Raw genomic sequence first — 15,971 nt, 5'->3', positions numbered from 1 at the left:
AAACTTGGTTAGGTAAATGTCATATACTTCCTACATGTTTCGCCCTCACGGGCTTCTTCAGGGGAGATTTTGTGAGGAAATTTCTACCGCCAAGGCAGTCTAAAGGTATATCAAAGGAAAATTGTTCAATTACTAAACAACTTTCATATGCAAGCACACACATTCTTGCAGCTCTGTAATTATATAAACATTATTATGTACAGTTTTTTAATGGAAACAGTGAAGTGGCGAGCGAGTGACCAGATATGATTATTGCACCACAGCCCTTAAAATTGCAAATATTCAATAGAGAAGATGGGACTTTCCGAGTGCATAGACATGAATACCACACATTAAAAGTTATATCATTTTTATTTCGTATTTTGGTAAAAAACACAAGAAAGGAAAAAGTACAGAAACATAAAAACAATTTCAATTCTAAGAATACCAACTGAGATTCAAACTTGGTTAGGTAAATGTCGTATACTTCCTACATGTTTCGCCCTCATGGGCTTCTTCAGGGGAGATTTTGTGAGGAAATTTCTACCGCCAAGGCACTCTAAAGGTATATCAAAGGAAAATTGTTCAATTACCAAACAACTTTAATATATCCAATACAAGGTATTTAATCAAATATATATACATATATATGGGACTCAATGGCTCACCCTGGATATGAAAGCTCACAGAGCTAGGAGAAAATGACCTAAAAAAAAGATCTTAATTGGCCTACATGTCCAAAACAGTTGTAGAGGATATAATGGGCATCAGATATCATCTAGGCACAATGGGATAGACAAAAAAAGATTAATTAAATTTAACGGAAGATATGCAGAGATCATAATTCAATAGGTTGAGATAAACTTTGGGCAATTTTACCTGTTAAATGCTTTAGAAGGATATATAGGTATAACCTAACAAAGATCTATTTGACCTATACATTCACAACCATAAGAGAGGACATCAAACATCCATCTAGACAAAATAGGATAGACAAAAATCAGAAACTAATTTAATTTCAAAAAAGAAATCAAGAGATGTTAATTAATGAAAATTAACTGAATGGAATTTTAATGGAAGCAGTGGAAGTACCTGAATTTGACCTAGTCTCAGCCTCTTACAGTCCCTGTACAGCAGAGTTGAAGCATGAGAGGAAGAAGCAGCACATGGAGCCAGTCAGTTCATGTGCTAACAAGAAGTATGCTGATAGGAGGAAAGAGCCAGCCCTTTAAATGTCCCTTTAAAGTGACAGAGAGATGATCTCATCATTGGGGTTGATTTACTAAAGGTAAATATACTGTGCACTGCAAATGCAGTTGCTTTATATCTAAGGGGAAGCTCTGAAATGGGGCGAAGCTCTGCTGATTTCTTTCATCCAATCATGTGCAAGTAAAAATGCTGTTTTTTTTTCCTTGCATGTTCCACTCCGATCTAGAGCAACTGCAATTTTTAGCGCACTTGCAGTACACAGCCTATTTGCATTTAGTAAATCAACCCCTTTGTGCTGCTTCTCTTTTCACTGTCTAGTCACAGGCTATGACAAATCCAGACAACCTAGGCTCAGAGGAAGCAGTTTGAATGATGCTGGTCATCAGCCTGAGGATTTAAATGGGGAAGGGAGAAGAGCAAGGAGCCAATCAGTGCCAATTCCCATTGCAGATGAGGGCAGATGATCTGGGGGTGTGGGGTGAAGATCAATTTTAACTCTAACACAGACTTAAATCAGGATTCCTGTATATATATATATATATATATATATATATATATATATATGTGTGTGTGTGTGTGTATATATATATATATATATATATATATATATATATATATATATATATATATATATATGTGTGTGTGTGTGTGTGTGTTTATATATATATATATATGTGTGTGTGTGTGTGTGTATATATATATATATATGTGTGTGTGTGTATATATATATATATATATACTGTATATATATGTGTGTGTGTGTGTGTGTGTGTGTGTGTGTGTGTGTGTGTGTGTGTGTGTATATATATGTGTGTGTGTTAACAAAGGGAATGCTCATAGGAAGAGAGAGCAGGGAGATGAGCTTATTAGTCTGCTGCTTCTCCACTTCCTGTCCAGTCACAGACTGGAGGAAAGATAAGACAGACCTGTATGTGTTACTTAAAGAGGAACTTCTAGTGCTCCTTTGATATATATATATAATTTATTTATTTTTAGCTTTCCTTGCCTATCATGCTGTTTTGTCCTGGATTCAGATACTCACCTGCCCAGTGGATCCAGCATGGTCTTGCTGTTGTCCACTGTTAAGGTGTAGCAGCCTGGGTCCTACAGCACCATCTGATTCCTCCGCAGTCAACAGAAGCTGGTTGCCTCTTCCGGGTTCAGGAAGCTGGCTTCTGATGACAAGCACAGCTCCGCGAACCGGCCACTGTTATTCCCTACTCCAGCAGCTTTATGGGATATGTAACTTAAAATCCCAGAAGCCTGAGACATCAGGCAGGGACACATCATCTTTGCCTAGGCAAGAATGAGAGCAGGTGGGCAGGGTAGGTGTAATGTGTAGAAAAAAAAAAGGGGGGCTAAAAAAAAGTGCCAATTCCCATTGCAGATCAGGGCAGATGATCTGGGGGTGTACGGTGAAGCTCCACTTTAACTCTAGCAGAGAATTAAATCAGGATTCCTGCACTGCCGTGCTGTGTAAACCTTGGAACTGGAAAACTGGATGGGACAGAAATAAAAATCCTTTGACAGGTAAAAAAAGCCTATATACTGTATATCTATATATATGTGTATATATATATATATATATATATATATATGTGTGTGTGTGTGTGTGTGTGTATATATATATATATATATATATACACACACACACACAGCTGTTTTCCTGGAGTTCAGCTTTAAGATGCTAGAAAGTGCGCATAAAGCACAAATGCTACACCTTGCCTCTCTTGAGATGAAGCAAATGCAAAGACCAATAGTACGTTCAGATTAAATTGAATTGGCCAAAAAGTTTCAAGGACTGAGTAGTAGGATTTTACCTGTCCCTCTTAAAAAAACAAAAACATTACACTTACTGTAGGTCCTCAAACCATGACAGTCATCTTAACCCACGACACCAAAGAATGGGTTAACTCCAACGTTTCCTCAACCTCCCACCTCTGCAGTTCAGGCCCACAGGATGGACTGATTAAGAGTAATATGAAAATGACACCATCTAAATGTGAAATCCTGCCGGGAGAAGCAGAGCAATTGATATAGATGCTCCGGTGCGTGTAGACAATCAGGCAGGAGGGGGGGGTCGGAGGTCTCCCCAGCCCGGTCCTCAGCCACATGAGCTGTAACAAATACCCGCCGCACGTCTTTCGTTTTGTCAAATCTCATTAAAGGAGCCCTTCGCTTCATGTCGATTGAGCTGTCTCAAAATCATTCATCATTTTTAGCGGAAACAAAAAAAAGCGCCCGTTATTTAAATAATATCATATTAATGTTAAAGTTCAGTTGTCACTTAGCGCCCGGGATTAATCAGACATAACATTTAGAGAAAATAGTTTATTCTAGCCGTTCCGGCCTTTTAGGCGAGTGGCTGAAATAAGGATTTATGGCATCAGCCGTCCCCGAGCTTCTCTTTCTGCTTGATGTACCGCACCTTGCGAGGAGAGAAGCGGATGCTGTTATCGGATGCGGGGAATCCTTTCTTAACTGCTCATTTGGATTCATTTGGAGGTTATTTGGAAATGGAGAGCGGCGAGATCATGATAAAATCTTTCAGTTTCAGAGTCAAAATGGGCTGTAGACACCTTCAGATTCATAGATTTTTTTTTAAAGGCCAAAGCTGTTGATGGGCCTAAGATGCCATCTGGGCGTTTGTGCACCGTCAGACCATCAACTGTTCTAAAGTGGCATCTGGATTTGTGGGATCTACCAGAGTTGATTGACATAAGGTGGCATGTAGGGCATTTGATCACCATCGATCATCACTTGGCATAAGGTGGTATCTAGAGAGCGTAAGCACTATAAAGCCATTATTAGGTGTAAGATGGTATCCAGGAAGCATGGGCATGGTCATAATATTCATTGGCCAGAGGTGGCATCTAGGGAGCTTGAGCACCATCAGACTATCATTTGGCCTAAGGGGACATCTGGAGCGCGTGGGCATTGTCAGACCATTGATTGACAAAAAAGTTGGCAGCTTGGGGGCATGGTCACTGTCAATCCATAGACTGACCCAATGTGGCATCTAGGGCACATGTGCACTGTAAGGCAATCAATTGACAAAGGGTAGCATCTAGAGTGCTTGGCACTGTCTGACTGCTGACTGGCTAGAAGTGGCATCTAGGGTGTGTGGGCACTATCACACCATGGACTGGCCTTAAAGTGACTTCTAGGGTACATGAGCTTTGTTAGACAATTAATTAGCCTAAAGTAGCATCTAGAACACAAGGACACTGTCAGACTATTGACTTACTTGAGGTGGCATCTAGAGCGCATGAGCACTGTCAGACCATTGACTGACCTGGGGTGGCATCTAGAGCGCATGAGCACTGTCAGACCAATGACTGACCTGGGGTGGCATCTAGAGCGCATGAGCACTGTCAGACCAATGACTGACCTGGGGTGGCATCTAGAGCGCATGAGCACTGTCAGACCAATGACTGACCTAGGGTGGCATCTAGAGCGCATGAGCACTGTCAGACCATTGACTGACCTGGGGTGGCATCTAGAGCGCATGAGCACCTTCAAACCAATGACTGACCTGGGGTGGCATCTAGAGTGCACAGGCACTATCAGACCATTGATAGACCTAATGTGGCGTCTAGAGCGCATGGACACTGTCAGACCATTGACTGACCTGGGGTGGCATCTAGAGCGCATGAGCACTGTCAGACCATTGACTGACCTGGGGTGGCATCTAAAACGCATGATCACTGTCAAACCAATGACTGACCTGGGGTGGCATCTAGAGTGCACAGGCACTATCAGACCATTGATAGACCTAATGTGGCGTCTAGAGCGCATGGACACTGTCAGACCATTGATTGACCGAAGGTGGCATATAGAGCACATGAGCACTGTCAGACCAATGACTGACCTGGGGTGGCATCTAGAGTGCACAGGCACTATCAGACCATTGAGAGACCGAAGGTGGCATATAGAGTGCATGGGCACTGAGACCATCAATTTGAATACAAACATGCTGGATTTTTATCTTTCAGTGCTGTATGTTCACATGTTGAATGGGCAATATATAACATTTTTTTCCAGGAGATAGGCTGTAATCTTCTGCCCCCATACCACTCAGCTGGTTGGAGTTCAGAGGTATGGATGCTTGAATGACTGATAACAACACACACCCTGGGTTCACCATTGCATTTACAGAACAGAAATTGGCATGTGTAATGGTAACCAATTGGTACTCTGTATCATACCCAGCTGTCTTTATTATGTAGGTAATCCTGCGATAGTTTTATATTGTCTTAGTAAGGAGGATGATGAAATGATCCTACTTATATAGTGAACAGAATGTTTGAAAAAGTGGGTGTCCAGTGAACACAAACAACTGAATCTTGTTGAACACCCTTTCTGAGTTATATGAGTGAGCTAGATTATTTATTTTGAGCATATGTTTTGAGTTCTTATCAAGCCATTTACCTAAAAATAATGTTTGATGCAATATTCCCATTCTTACATGCTTGCTGTACCCTATTTCTACTACTACATTATTTATACTGAATTCTATATCTTCTCATTGAATAATCATTTTGTCAGCCAATCAAACTGATAAGCTTCCAGTGAGAAAAAGTAGAACACAATCAGCACCACTAACGCAGAGCCTACATATGTAATGCACAAAAATAGCTGCCCCCCCATTTACATACAGAAATACAAACTAGACAGAGTTATTGAATCATTAAAGTTTTAGTTCTGGATGGTAAAACCCTCTTTTTGGCTGTTTCTCATTGGGAACATTTCCCATCAATTCCTGGCTCAGAGACGCAACAAAAAGAAGATACCACTTCAAAGTTCTAGTAAAGTTTATTAAAGTGATTGTAAAGGATCACATTTTATTTTTTTTTATTTAAAAATGTTATACTTACCTCTCCGTGCAATGGTTTTGCACAAAGCAGCACTGATCTGCCTCTTCTCAGGTCCACTCCCAGAGCTCTTGGCTCCCCCCCTTCCAAGTGCACCCACAGCAAGGTGCTTGCTATAGAGGCATTTCTACAGGCTTGCTCCTGAGTCTCGCTCTGTGTGTCCATTGACATACAGAGCACGGCTCAGCTTCCCACTTCCTCCTCACTGGCGGTGAGTGATAGCAGCAGGAGCCAATGGCTCCCGCTGCTGTCTCTGAGCCTATGAGGAGGGAGAGAGAGAAGAAAGCCGCTGCTCTCTTACACAGCACAGTATTGAGATTTGGCTTAGAAAAGTATAAGTGGGGACTGGGGGGGGGAGGGGGGCTGCACTGCTCAGTTTTTTAATGCAGATAATGCAAAAACTTCAGCCTTTAGAACCACTTTAATAGAACAGGTGTCTCAATTGGTATATTTCCTATTCTGTTGACAACTGTGGTATTTTGGATTTCCCATCACTTTCTGTCCTGGTGAAAATAGTCTCCAGGATAAATACAGAAAGAGAGTCTCCTCACCAGGGGCATGAACATCAGTGAAGTTCAGACAGAGGATCCAACCCTATCACACACAAATATATAGCAATGTACACTCACCGGCCACTTTATTAGGTACAGCTGTTCAAGTGCTTGGTAACACAAATTGCTAATCAGCCAATCACATGGCAGCAACTCAGTGAATTTAGGCATCTAGACGTGGTGAAGACAACTTGCTGAAGTTCAAACCGAGCATCAAAATGGGGATTTAAGTGACTTTGAATGTCGCATGGTTGTTATTGCTTGACGGACTGGTCTGAGTATTTAAAAAACTGCTGATCTATTGGGATTTTCATGTGCAACCATCTCTAGGAGAATCCAGACTCATCAGACCAGGAAACCTTTTTCCAATCTTCTATTGTCCAATTTGGGTTAGCCTGTGCGAATTGTAACCTCAGCTTCCTGTTCTTAGCTAACAGGAATGGCACGTGGTGTGGTCTTCTGCTGCTGTAGCCCATCTGCTTCAAGGTTCGACGTGTTGCACGTTCAGAGATGGTATTCCACATACCTTGGGTGTAACGAGTGGTTATTTGAGTTACTGTTGCCTATCATCTTGAACCAGTCTGCCCATTCTCCTCTGACATCAACAAGGCATTTTCCTCCACACAACTGCCGTTCACTAGATATTTTCTCTTTTTTGGACCATTCTCTGTAAACCCTAGAGATGATTGTGCATGAAAATCCCAGTAGATCAGCTGTTTTTGAAGTACTCAGACCAGCCCGTCTGGCACCAACCACCATGCCACGTTCAAAGTCACTTAAATCCCATTTCTTCCCCATTCTGATGCTCGGTTTGAACGTCAGCAAGTCATCTTCATCATGACTAGATGCCTAAATACATTGAGTTGCTGCCATGTGATTGGCTGATTAGCATTTTTTGTTACCAAGCAACTGAACAGGTGTACCTAATAAAGTGGCTGGTGAGTATATATTTAAATCTGACCTCCAGCCTCCCCTTCAGTCTTGCGCAGTTGTACCGGCTCCTTTCCTGGACTGAAATGGCTTACTCTTATTTCACTGCACACTGTGAGCTTCTCACAATGTGCATTAGAAGCTGCAACAAGTCAGATAAAGCTCATTTCCTGGATGCAGGTCACCTAGCATCATCTTGTTCTTTCTTTGCCAGACTTACTGCCCAGCCCTTTCATTCATTGGATTTCAGTTCCTTCAATCATGGAGGCTTAGCAACACACATGGACGTTATCTAGAGTGGTCTTCATGCAAATACAGCCTGCCTTGGTAGGCCCATTCCTCCAAACTGACATTCACCCATCAAGGCATTGTGATATTTGTATAATTCCTCTCAAGACTCAGCCCACTGCGTGCATCAGAGATTAAGGTTTTGAGAGGAGTACTGAGGCAGGGTGCTGTGATGATTTCAGGAAGCTATGTACAGCACCCTGCTAGCCCCTCCCACCAGCCATGCTCTGCCTGCATTGCATAGGGAAGCACAGAACTAGTGACGATGTCATTTGGTCTCAAATAAGGTATGTCATGAAAACAGATTTTATTGAAAAATTGCATTAGGATGTTGAGGGAGGAAAGTATGAATCGCAAATTATAAGCAGATTAAACTTCAGTTTAGGACTACATTAAAGTGTATCTGAAACTAAAACTTTTTTTTCAATTTGTATAGTGTCAGGTTTTAATGGACAGAGAGTAATGAGAAATCCCAAATTTTACAGCTGTTGCTAAAGCAGGAAAAGTGGGTAATCTGCCAATGGGAACACCAGTTCCTGTGCCAAAAAGTTATGTACATATAGTTGATTTTGACAGTTATTCTTGTGTACTGATCTGACTGCCGAGGGCTGTGATCTACTCTCTACACATTGGTCCACTTTGTTGTGTCCTCTAATTGGGATGAACTTCAACGATGATCTTGTCATCAGTAGTCTGGTTGTGTGGACTCAAGAATCCTCATTTGTACTCTTTTAAAGTCACATTTATCCACCTAAAACCACCACTTTTCACGCAGACCCCAAGCTCCGATTATTCCAAGCTTGCCAGTATGAAAGGTAAACCCAGAAATAACACAGAAAGTCACCTCTCGCTACGGTTCATCCCAGCTCCATGTTTATTTTTCCTTCTTAAAATGGATCTTTACAGTCGCCTATTTGTTTCCTCAGAGCTTCCTCTTTTAAAAGAAATAACAAAAAAAAGCAGAAAAGAAACCTCAAGGAACATTTTCTAAAAAGGCTGAGATGTATTTTTTTAAGAGCATTTTGAATCCTTTAGGAGCTGCTGAGTGGTGGAGTGCAGAGAGTAAAAATAATCCATGAGCTGTGCCGGAGTGTGAGTTCATCATAAACACCAACTAGGACACCACAGAAGTGGGCAATGGACTTGTTAAAATAAACCATTACTTAAAGGGTTTTTATGGTTTTTTTAGATGTACTTAAGGAAGAGATTAACCTAAATATTCAGTGTGTGCTATTTCTTGTTTAGTTGTCTAAATATGTATACACTAGTTGAGCTTATAGGATATCCTTTTCCAAAACCATGGCTATAAATATGGAGTTCTCCATTGTCCTCTATAATAGCCTCCACTCTACCAAGCAGGATTTTCACTATGTTTTTTTTTATTTTGCACTTTTATTAGATTTTTCTTTTTTTTTATTGTTTTACAGCAGAATCCAGTTACAGAAGATAGAACAGCCATTCTCAAACTAGGGTTCCTTCAGACAAAAAGAGCAAAGTGTGCAGACTAAGTATAGTGGGTATATAAACATTTATTAAAGGAAGACAATTAGCAACTCACAGAAAGCAGGGTGAAATATGCTTATCGTGGTTCTCAATCTGTGGAGGACACCAAGGAAACAATGGATACACTGGATATGGTCTGGATGCCACCTGCAATAGCAAAGAGAGACAACAAGGGGGTGCCTATCTAAGTGCAGCAAGGTGGAGAGGTGGACACAGCACACAATGCATTACAGTCATTAATGCATCAGCAGCTGGTAGAAGGAGGCATTCAGGATCCCAAGATGGAGCTGCTGCAAGGGGTGGACTGTGGTAGCTGGGGTGACTAGGCAGCCTCAGGACAAGAAGCAGGAAGTAGCACGTGTGGATCGATCCTCACATCCATATGCTGTGAGTTGCCAAGTATTGTGTACTGTATCGACCTTGCTGCACTTAGATTGGCGCCTCCTTGCTTTCTTTCTTAGCTATTGAAGGTGCTATCCAGACCATATCTAGTGTATCCATTGTGACAGCTTCCTTGGTGTCTTCCCCAGCTGGGAATACTTTTGAGAACCATGATAAGCATATGTCATCTTACTTCATGCAAGTTGCTACTTGTCTTCACATCCACTAAAGTTAGTCTGCACACTTTGCTCTTTTTGTCTGTTTGCCACTCAGAGATCTCTTCGATCTCTCAGAAGTGTTTCCTTAAGTGTGCTGGGTTGGTTTCTTAAGCTGTCCCTAAAGCCATAGAATTTGTTCTAAGGATTTGGACCACTCTGTGCTTTCCATCAATGTAGTTTATCTCAACTCAGGCTGCACCCATCGCGCCATATTGACAATTTCTATCCTAGGGTTTCATTAGAGGTGCTAGGGGTTCCTTAAGCTGTGGCTGATTGACCTCACATGTGACAGTTCCTGCAGTTATGGAGCCATCTGCATGACACCAATGATTCTGGGTCTTGGAGGTCTTTTTAACTGTGTGTAAGGGGTGCATTCTTCCTACTGACCACAAATGTAGAGGGGTATCCCAGTGACCACCAGTGAACTGGTTCTAGGGTTCCCAGAAACATACAAAAAAAAATTACAAATTTAGAATTCAGAATTAGAATTTAAAAATTGCATGTATTTAGTTGTTTCAGCATACAGAATATTTCACTTGTAGCATCAATGGAATCTAACAAGAAGCCCTTATTACTGCATAAAAAGAAGCCTCATGAATAACAAGCAGGGTTTCCTAAGGTGACTACCATAGACATTGGTGTCTATACATTCTCAAACATGAACAGAAACAAAACAGAAAAAAGAAATTAATCATTTAACAACTATATAGGAGTTGAAATCAGATTGCATAAGGTTCTACAGATGACTGGTGTCAGAAAAAGTTGAAGAGTGGGTATAGTCATGCTCTGATTGATCCCAGGGGCCCACAGTTGTAGGAACTTATCCATCCTGCCCCAAAGTCTAGCTGTCAGATTCTCCAGCCTTCTGACCTCAATATTATTAATTAAGCCCATCTGACATGGAGGTGTATCTCTCCTCCATCGGAGAAGGTTCTACTGTCTTGCTGCCATGAGAATATGTGCTGCCAGTTTCTTACAGGATTTCGATCTGTTAGAGAAAAGGGGGTTGAGGAGAAAATGGATCCGATTTAATGGAAACTCTAGTGCTAGAATTTGTTGTAACAAGTCTATGACCCTTTTCCAACAGCCCTATATCAGAGGGCACTAGCAGAAAAGGAGAAAGAGTGTACCAACCCTAATTCCACATTGTCAAAATCACCTGGGGACTTCCCACCAGATTTTGGAATCTCTGTGGGAATGTGTGCCCCCGTCAGCCAAAATAGTGGTTGGTCTCACTTCATGTGACAGCAGTGGGCCGATCGATGCTGTAACATAGGATTTCCATACAGGGCCAGTGCAAGGATTTTTGTCTACACAGGTGAAGGTGCATTTTTTATGTGTCTCTTTAAATGTCTAAAACTTTTTTGTTTATTTTTTTTACATCACATTGGTGGCCAATCGCCCAATAGCCCCCTGTACTCCTCTGTACTCCACTGCAGCTGATGGAACACAGATGTTGTTCTATCAGCTGCTTTCCAGGCAGTTATCCCGGTGATTGACAGCTCATGATCAGGATGTGACATCATACACGTCACTTCCTGGCTTGCGCACAAGAGAGAAGTTTAATGGACGGCGGTCCACTGAGCTCCCGCCCAGCTTTCCAGCAACACCCACTATGACTGCACCGGCCTGCAGATGGGACAGCGGAGCCCGGTGAACATGGCAAGGGGGGTCACATGATGGGTGGCACATCATGGCAGTAGTTGTGGAAGTCTTAGTTGGCTTCACAGCCACTTGTATCACTTCTACATGAAAACCGACAGTCCGCTTTACCAAAGTATATACACTACCAACTGGTACAGCGGCCGGGAGTGTGTAGAAAAAAAAAAGAAGTGTGTCTGAAGGACAATTAAAGAGTCGCTGGGGATTCAGATTATACCACCATCCCTATGCTGGCACTCTAAGGCAGCTTCCTAAGCCTCCTCAGGGTACCTCTGGCCCTGCTTCCATAGCCCTCTGTAAACTACAACTCCGGCAACAAGACTTTCCTTTTAGAACCTCTAATGTGCTAAGAGTTCTCTTATACCAAATATACCCTTCTCCAAAAATCATTTTTTTTTACCTGTTTATAAAATATCAAAGTTAACCTCATTTAGACCAAAAGTCCATGAAGTTGGACAGTTTCTCAGTCCTGTTTTGCACATATATTTTCTAAAATTTTGAATGTCCCATGCAACCTTTCTCAACCAAGGTTCTGTGGAATCCTAGGGTTGCTTCAGAGGTTGCTAGTGCACTGAGCAGTTTTCTGCCTCTTCGATAAGTTATCACTGACACCAGTGATCTTTTCAGCTATCTGTAAGGGGGTATTTTTCCCATTGACCACTAGTGTAAATGTGGCTAAGCATGTGGCATGTGGCTAAGCATGCCACCTTTTTTCCTCATTATTCTTTTGTTTATTCTGTCCACAACTTACTGCTTACTTTAACCTCCCTGTCGGTATTCCCAAGTGTAGCTCGGGGTAAAGTTTCAGTACCACAAGCGGTAACCCCGAGCTACACTCGGGAATACACTGCAGCGCTGCTCCGGGATCTGTTCTTCACTTACCTTGTCCTGGGCTCCCGCAATGTCCCTCCTGCAGTGTCCCCGGCAATGTCCTCCAGAGGATGCCGGCATCTGTCATCTGGGTTCCGTCCCCTGCGAGCGTCGGGACGTACAGGGACGGAACGGCGGGAAATTTGAAAATAACAAAAAGTGACATTCACTAAATACACTAAAATAACATAGTACAACATTACTGTATCAAACCATTTCACATACATTTTGTCCGGCGCCCTGCCTGCATTTTTACTGTTCTTTCTGCCTGGAAACTGAGAAACGTCCATGGTGTCCAAAAAGCGTCCCTTTAGGTCAAAAGCGGTTTTAGACCGGCTAGAGAACAGCGATAGTAAATCAGAACCACTTGCAGAATTGAGTGATAATGATTCGTGGGGAAATTCCTCATCAGACACTGAAAACGATTCTGCGACTTTGCTCAGCGATGTGCGAACTTGGCGCTATATTTCAAATGTCAGTATTTTTGGTTTGATTATATTATTAAATTAAATTTCTTATTATTATTATATTATTATTTTTTATGATTATTTATTAAATTATAATTTATGATTTCGTGTTTCAAATTTTATCCTACCCGGGATGTTTACTAGACTCTTGTCCGGACAGATTTCAGTGAGTTATTCCTAAAAATTACAGGCCTACAATAAAAAAAAATACATATTTCCATGTAAAAAAATGTACCGCTTTGAGCACAGAAATATAGACATAATCAGACCACTAGGGAGGTTAATGTCCCATGAGCGGTAGATATAATTATTGGCAGGGTTTCCCTGAGTCCTAAAAAATTATTTCAAGACTTCCTACTAACTAAAAGGATTGAAAAAGGCCGGCCAAGTGAATTACAGTCCTTATTTAATCGAGTGTCCACTTGTACCAATCACCTCCATGCTTCCCCTCAGTGAGCGCAAACTCATTCACCAGACCCAGTTGACCTATTTTTGCACTTTTTGTTAATTTCCTGTTCTCTCCCTTGAGAAGTCTTACAAATGTGACCACCTCCTGTTTTCGCCATCTCATTATTCAATGCAACATATTATGAATTAAGAACAATCCTCCTAGTGTAAAATCATTGATCAATCTATTTGTTTAAAGTAGTTAAAACTATGTTAGTTGCAATGCCAATACTTTCCTTTTACTCTGAGCAGCTGAATGAAACTGAACAGAACGGCAGGAAAGCATTAGGTAAGTATTTTGCGCCTGTGGAGGTGTGCATTAACCCTTGATTCACATATATGTGGCCGTGCGGGCCGCGTTTTGCACGGGCACGAGAGCCCATTTGAATGGACTCCCGTGCCCGTGACACGCAGGGAAGAAGTCCCTGCACTAATTTGGAAAACGCAGCCCGTACGGGAACCTCGGTTCCCAGTACGGTTGCGATTTCCAGTGTGGGCGGCGTGCCATTAGAACTAATGGCACCCGCCCGCAGGTCTGCAATTCTCTGTGCAGGTGGTGTGGCTGTACGGATTTTCGTGCGGATCCGCAGCGGAACCACCCGCATAGATGTGAAGTGGGGGTAAAACAAACCTGTTACTTTGGCCTGCATGGGCAAAGCACAGATTTACTTTTTGGATACTATTATAATGCATGTCTAAAAACAACTGCAGTTTCCCTTTAAGAATATAGTGGTTTACCACCTAAAGAGTTAATGTTATAAGGGATTGTTCAGGAGGTCTAAATTGTGTTTTCGTAATAGATACTCAACCCAGCAACCAAAATTCTCGGTGGTTTAGGATTTCTAGCAAACAAGATAATTAACTCAACCTACAATCAACCATTAGATTTTCCCCCACCCCCTTCCCCATTTGAAAATCAGATCCTTGCCTGCAAAAACGGAGAGTGAGATGGTAATGACGTGCAGCCCTCCTCATCGTCCCATCTCCTCTCCAGATTTTATTAAGAAAACTCCTCTATTTCCTAATGAAGAAAACATCTGGAGCAGATAAATTCACTGTCAGGCCGAGCCTCAGGAGACAACATCACTTATTGCCTAAGAATTCCAACTTGTAAAATCTGTGAAAAGTTATAAAATAGGAGGATTTGCAGACCTTGATAAGAATCTAGGCCGGCCCAGGGGTTTACGTACGACAGAGTGGACCACAATGGAGTTACGCTTTCTGTTGTCTTCCTGGAAACACGGAGTCTTTTTAGGCCGCACCTGCACTTCGCTGAGCCAACACGTAGGACGCACCATACAATGCGGTCCATTGACAGATCCTGTCAAGGATGCCGTTTGCATTAGTGGTGGCGAAGGCAGACTCTTAGCCCTTAATGGCTTTGTCACTCATCGTTGTGGTTTGTTACATCCTATTTAAGTTTAATTATAGCACCACTATCAGTCTTCCTATAATAAAGTCTCCTGGGTGCGTCAGCGACCAAGACGATTTGTTAATTGCTTGAGAAGTCACTTACAAGGAAACTTTCATTACCTCTATAGAAATATATTGTAAAGTGCTGAGCAAGTTGTTGGCGCTGTATAAATCCTGTATAATATTAATAAGACATATAAAGTGTTACTAAACCCAGGGACCTGCATTCACTATATCTGGTCTCCCCGGACCCTGCATTCACTATATCTGGTCTCCCCAGGGCCCTGCATTCACTATATCCGGTCTCCCCAGGCCCTGCATTCACTATATCTGGTCTCCCCAGGGCCCTGCATTCACTATATCCGGTCTCCCCGGGTCCTGCATTCACTATATCTGGTCTCCCTGGGCCCTGCATTCACTATATCTGGTCTCCCCGGACCCTGCATTCACTATATCTGGTCTCCCCGGACCCTGCATTCACTATATCTGGTCTCCCCGGACCCTGCATTCACTATATCTGGTCTCCCCGGACCCTGCATTCACTATATCTGGTCTCCCCGGACCCTGCATTCACTATATCTGGTCTCCCCGGACCCTGCATTCATTATATCTGGTCTCCCCGGACCCTGCATTCACTATATCTGGTCTCCCCGGACCCTGCATTCACTATATCTGGTCTCCCCGGACCCTGCATTCACTATATCTGGTCTCCCCGGACCCTGCATTCACTATATCTGGTCTCCCCGGACCCTGCATTCACTATATCTGGTCTCCCCGGACCCTGCATTCACTATATCTGGTCTCCCCAGGGCCCTGCATTCACTATATCCGGTCTCCCCAGGGCCCTGCATTCACTATATCTGGTCTCCCCGGACCCTGCATTCACTATATCTGGTCTCCCCGGACCCTGCATTCACTATATCTGGTCTCCCCGGACCCTGCATTCACTATATCTGGTCTCCCCAGACCATGCATTCACTATATCTGGTCTCCCCGGACCCTGCATTCACTATATCTGGTCTCCCCGGACCCTGCATTCATTATGTCTGGTCTCCCCGGACCCTGCATTCACTATATCTGGTCTCCCCAGGGCCCTGCATTCACTATATCTGGTCTCCCCAGGGCCCTGCGTTCACTATCTGGCCTCCCCAGGGCCCTGCATTCACTATATCCGGTCTC

General features: G+C 42.7%; 1 protein-coding gene across 4 annotated transcripts in view; it reads left to right on the top strand.

Moving 5' to 3' along the window:
* Positions 1-15,971, top strand: part of VTI1A (vesicle transport through interaction with t-SNAREs 1A) — a 734,144-nt gene that overhangs the window by 453,234 nt on the left and 264,939 nt on the right. The window lies entirely within an intron of this gene.

The sequence above is a fragment of the Staurois parvus genome, unplaced genomic scaffold (genome assembly GCF_062004578.1).
Source record: "Staurois parvus isolate SC_StPar_1 unplaced genomic scaffold, SC_StPar_1.0 ptg000697l, whole genome shotgun sequence".
NCBI lineage: Eukaryota > Metazoa > Chordata > Amphibia > Anura > Ranidae > Staurois > Staurois parvus.
Note: the sequence above shows the minus strand (reverse complement) of the source record. Positions and strands in the feature narration are given on the sequence as shown.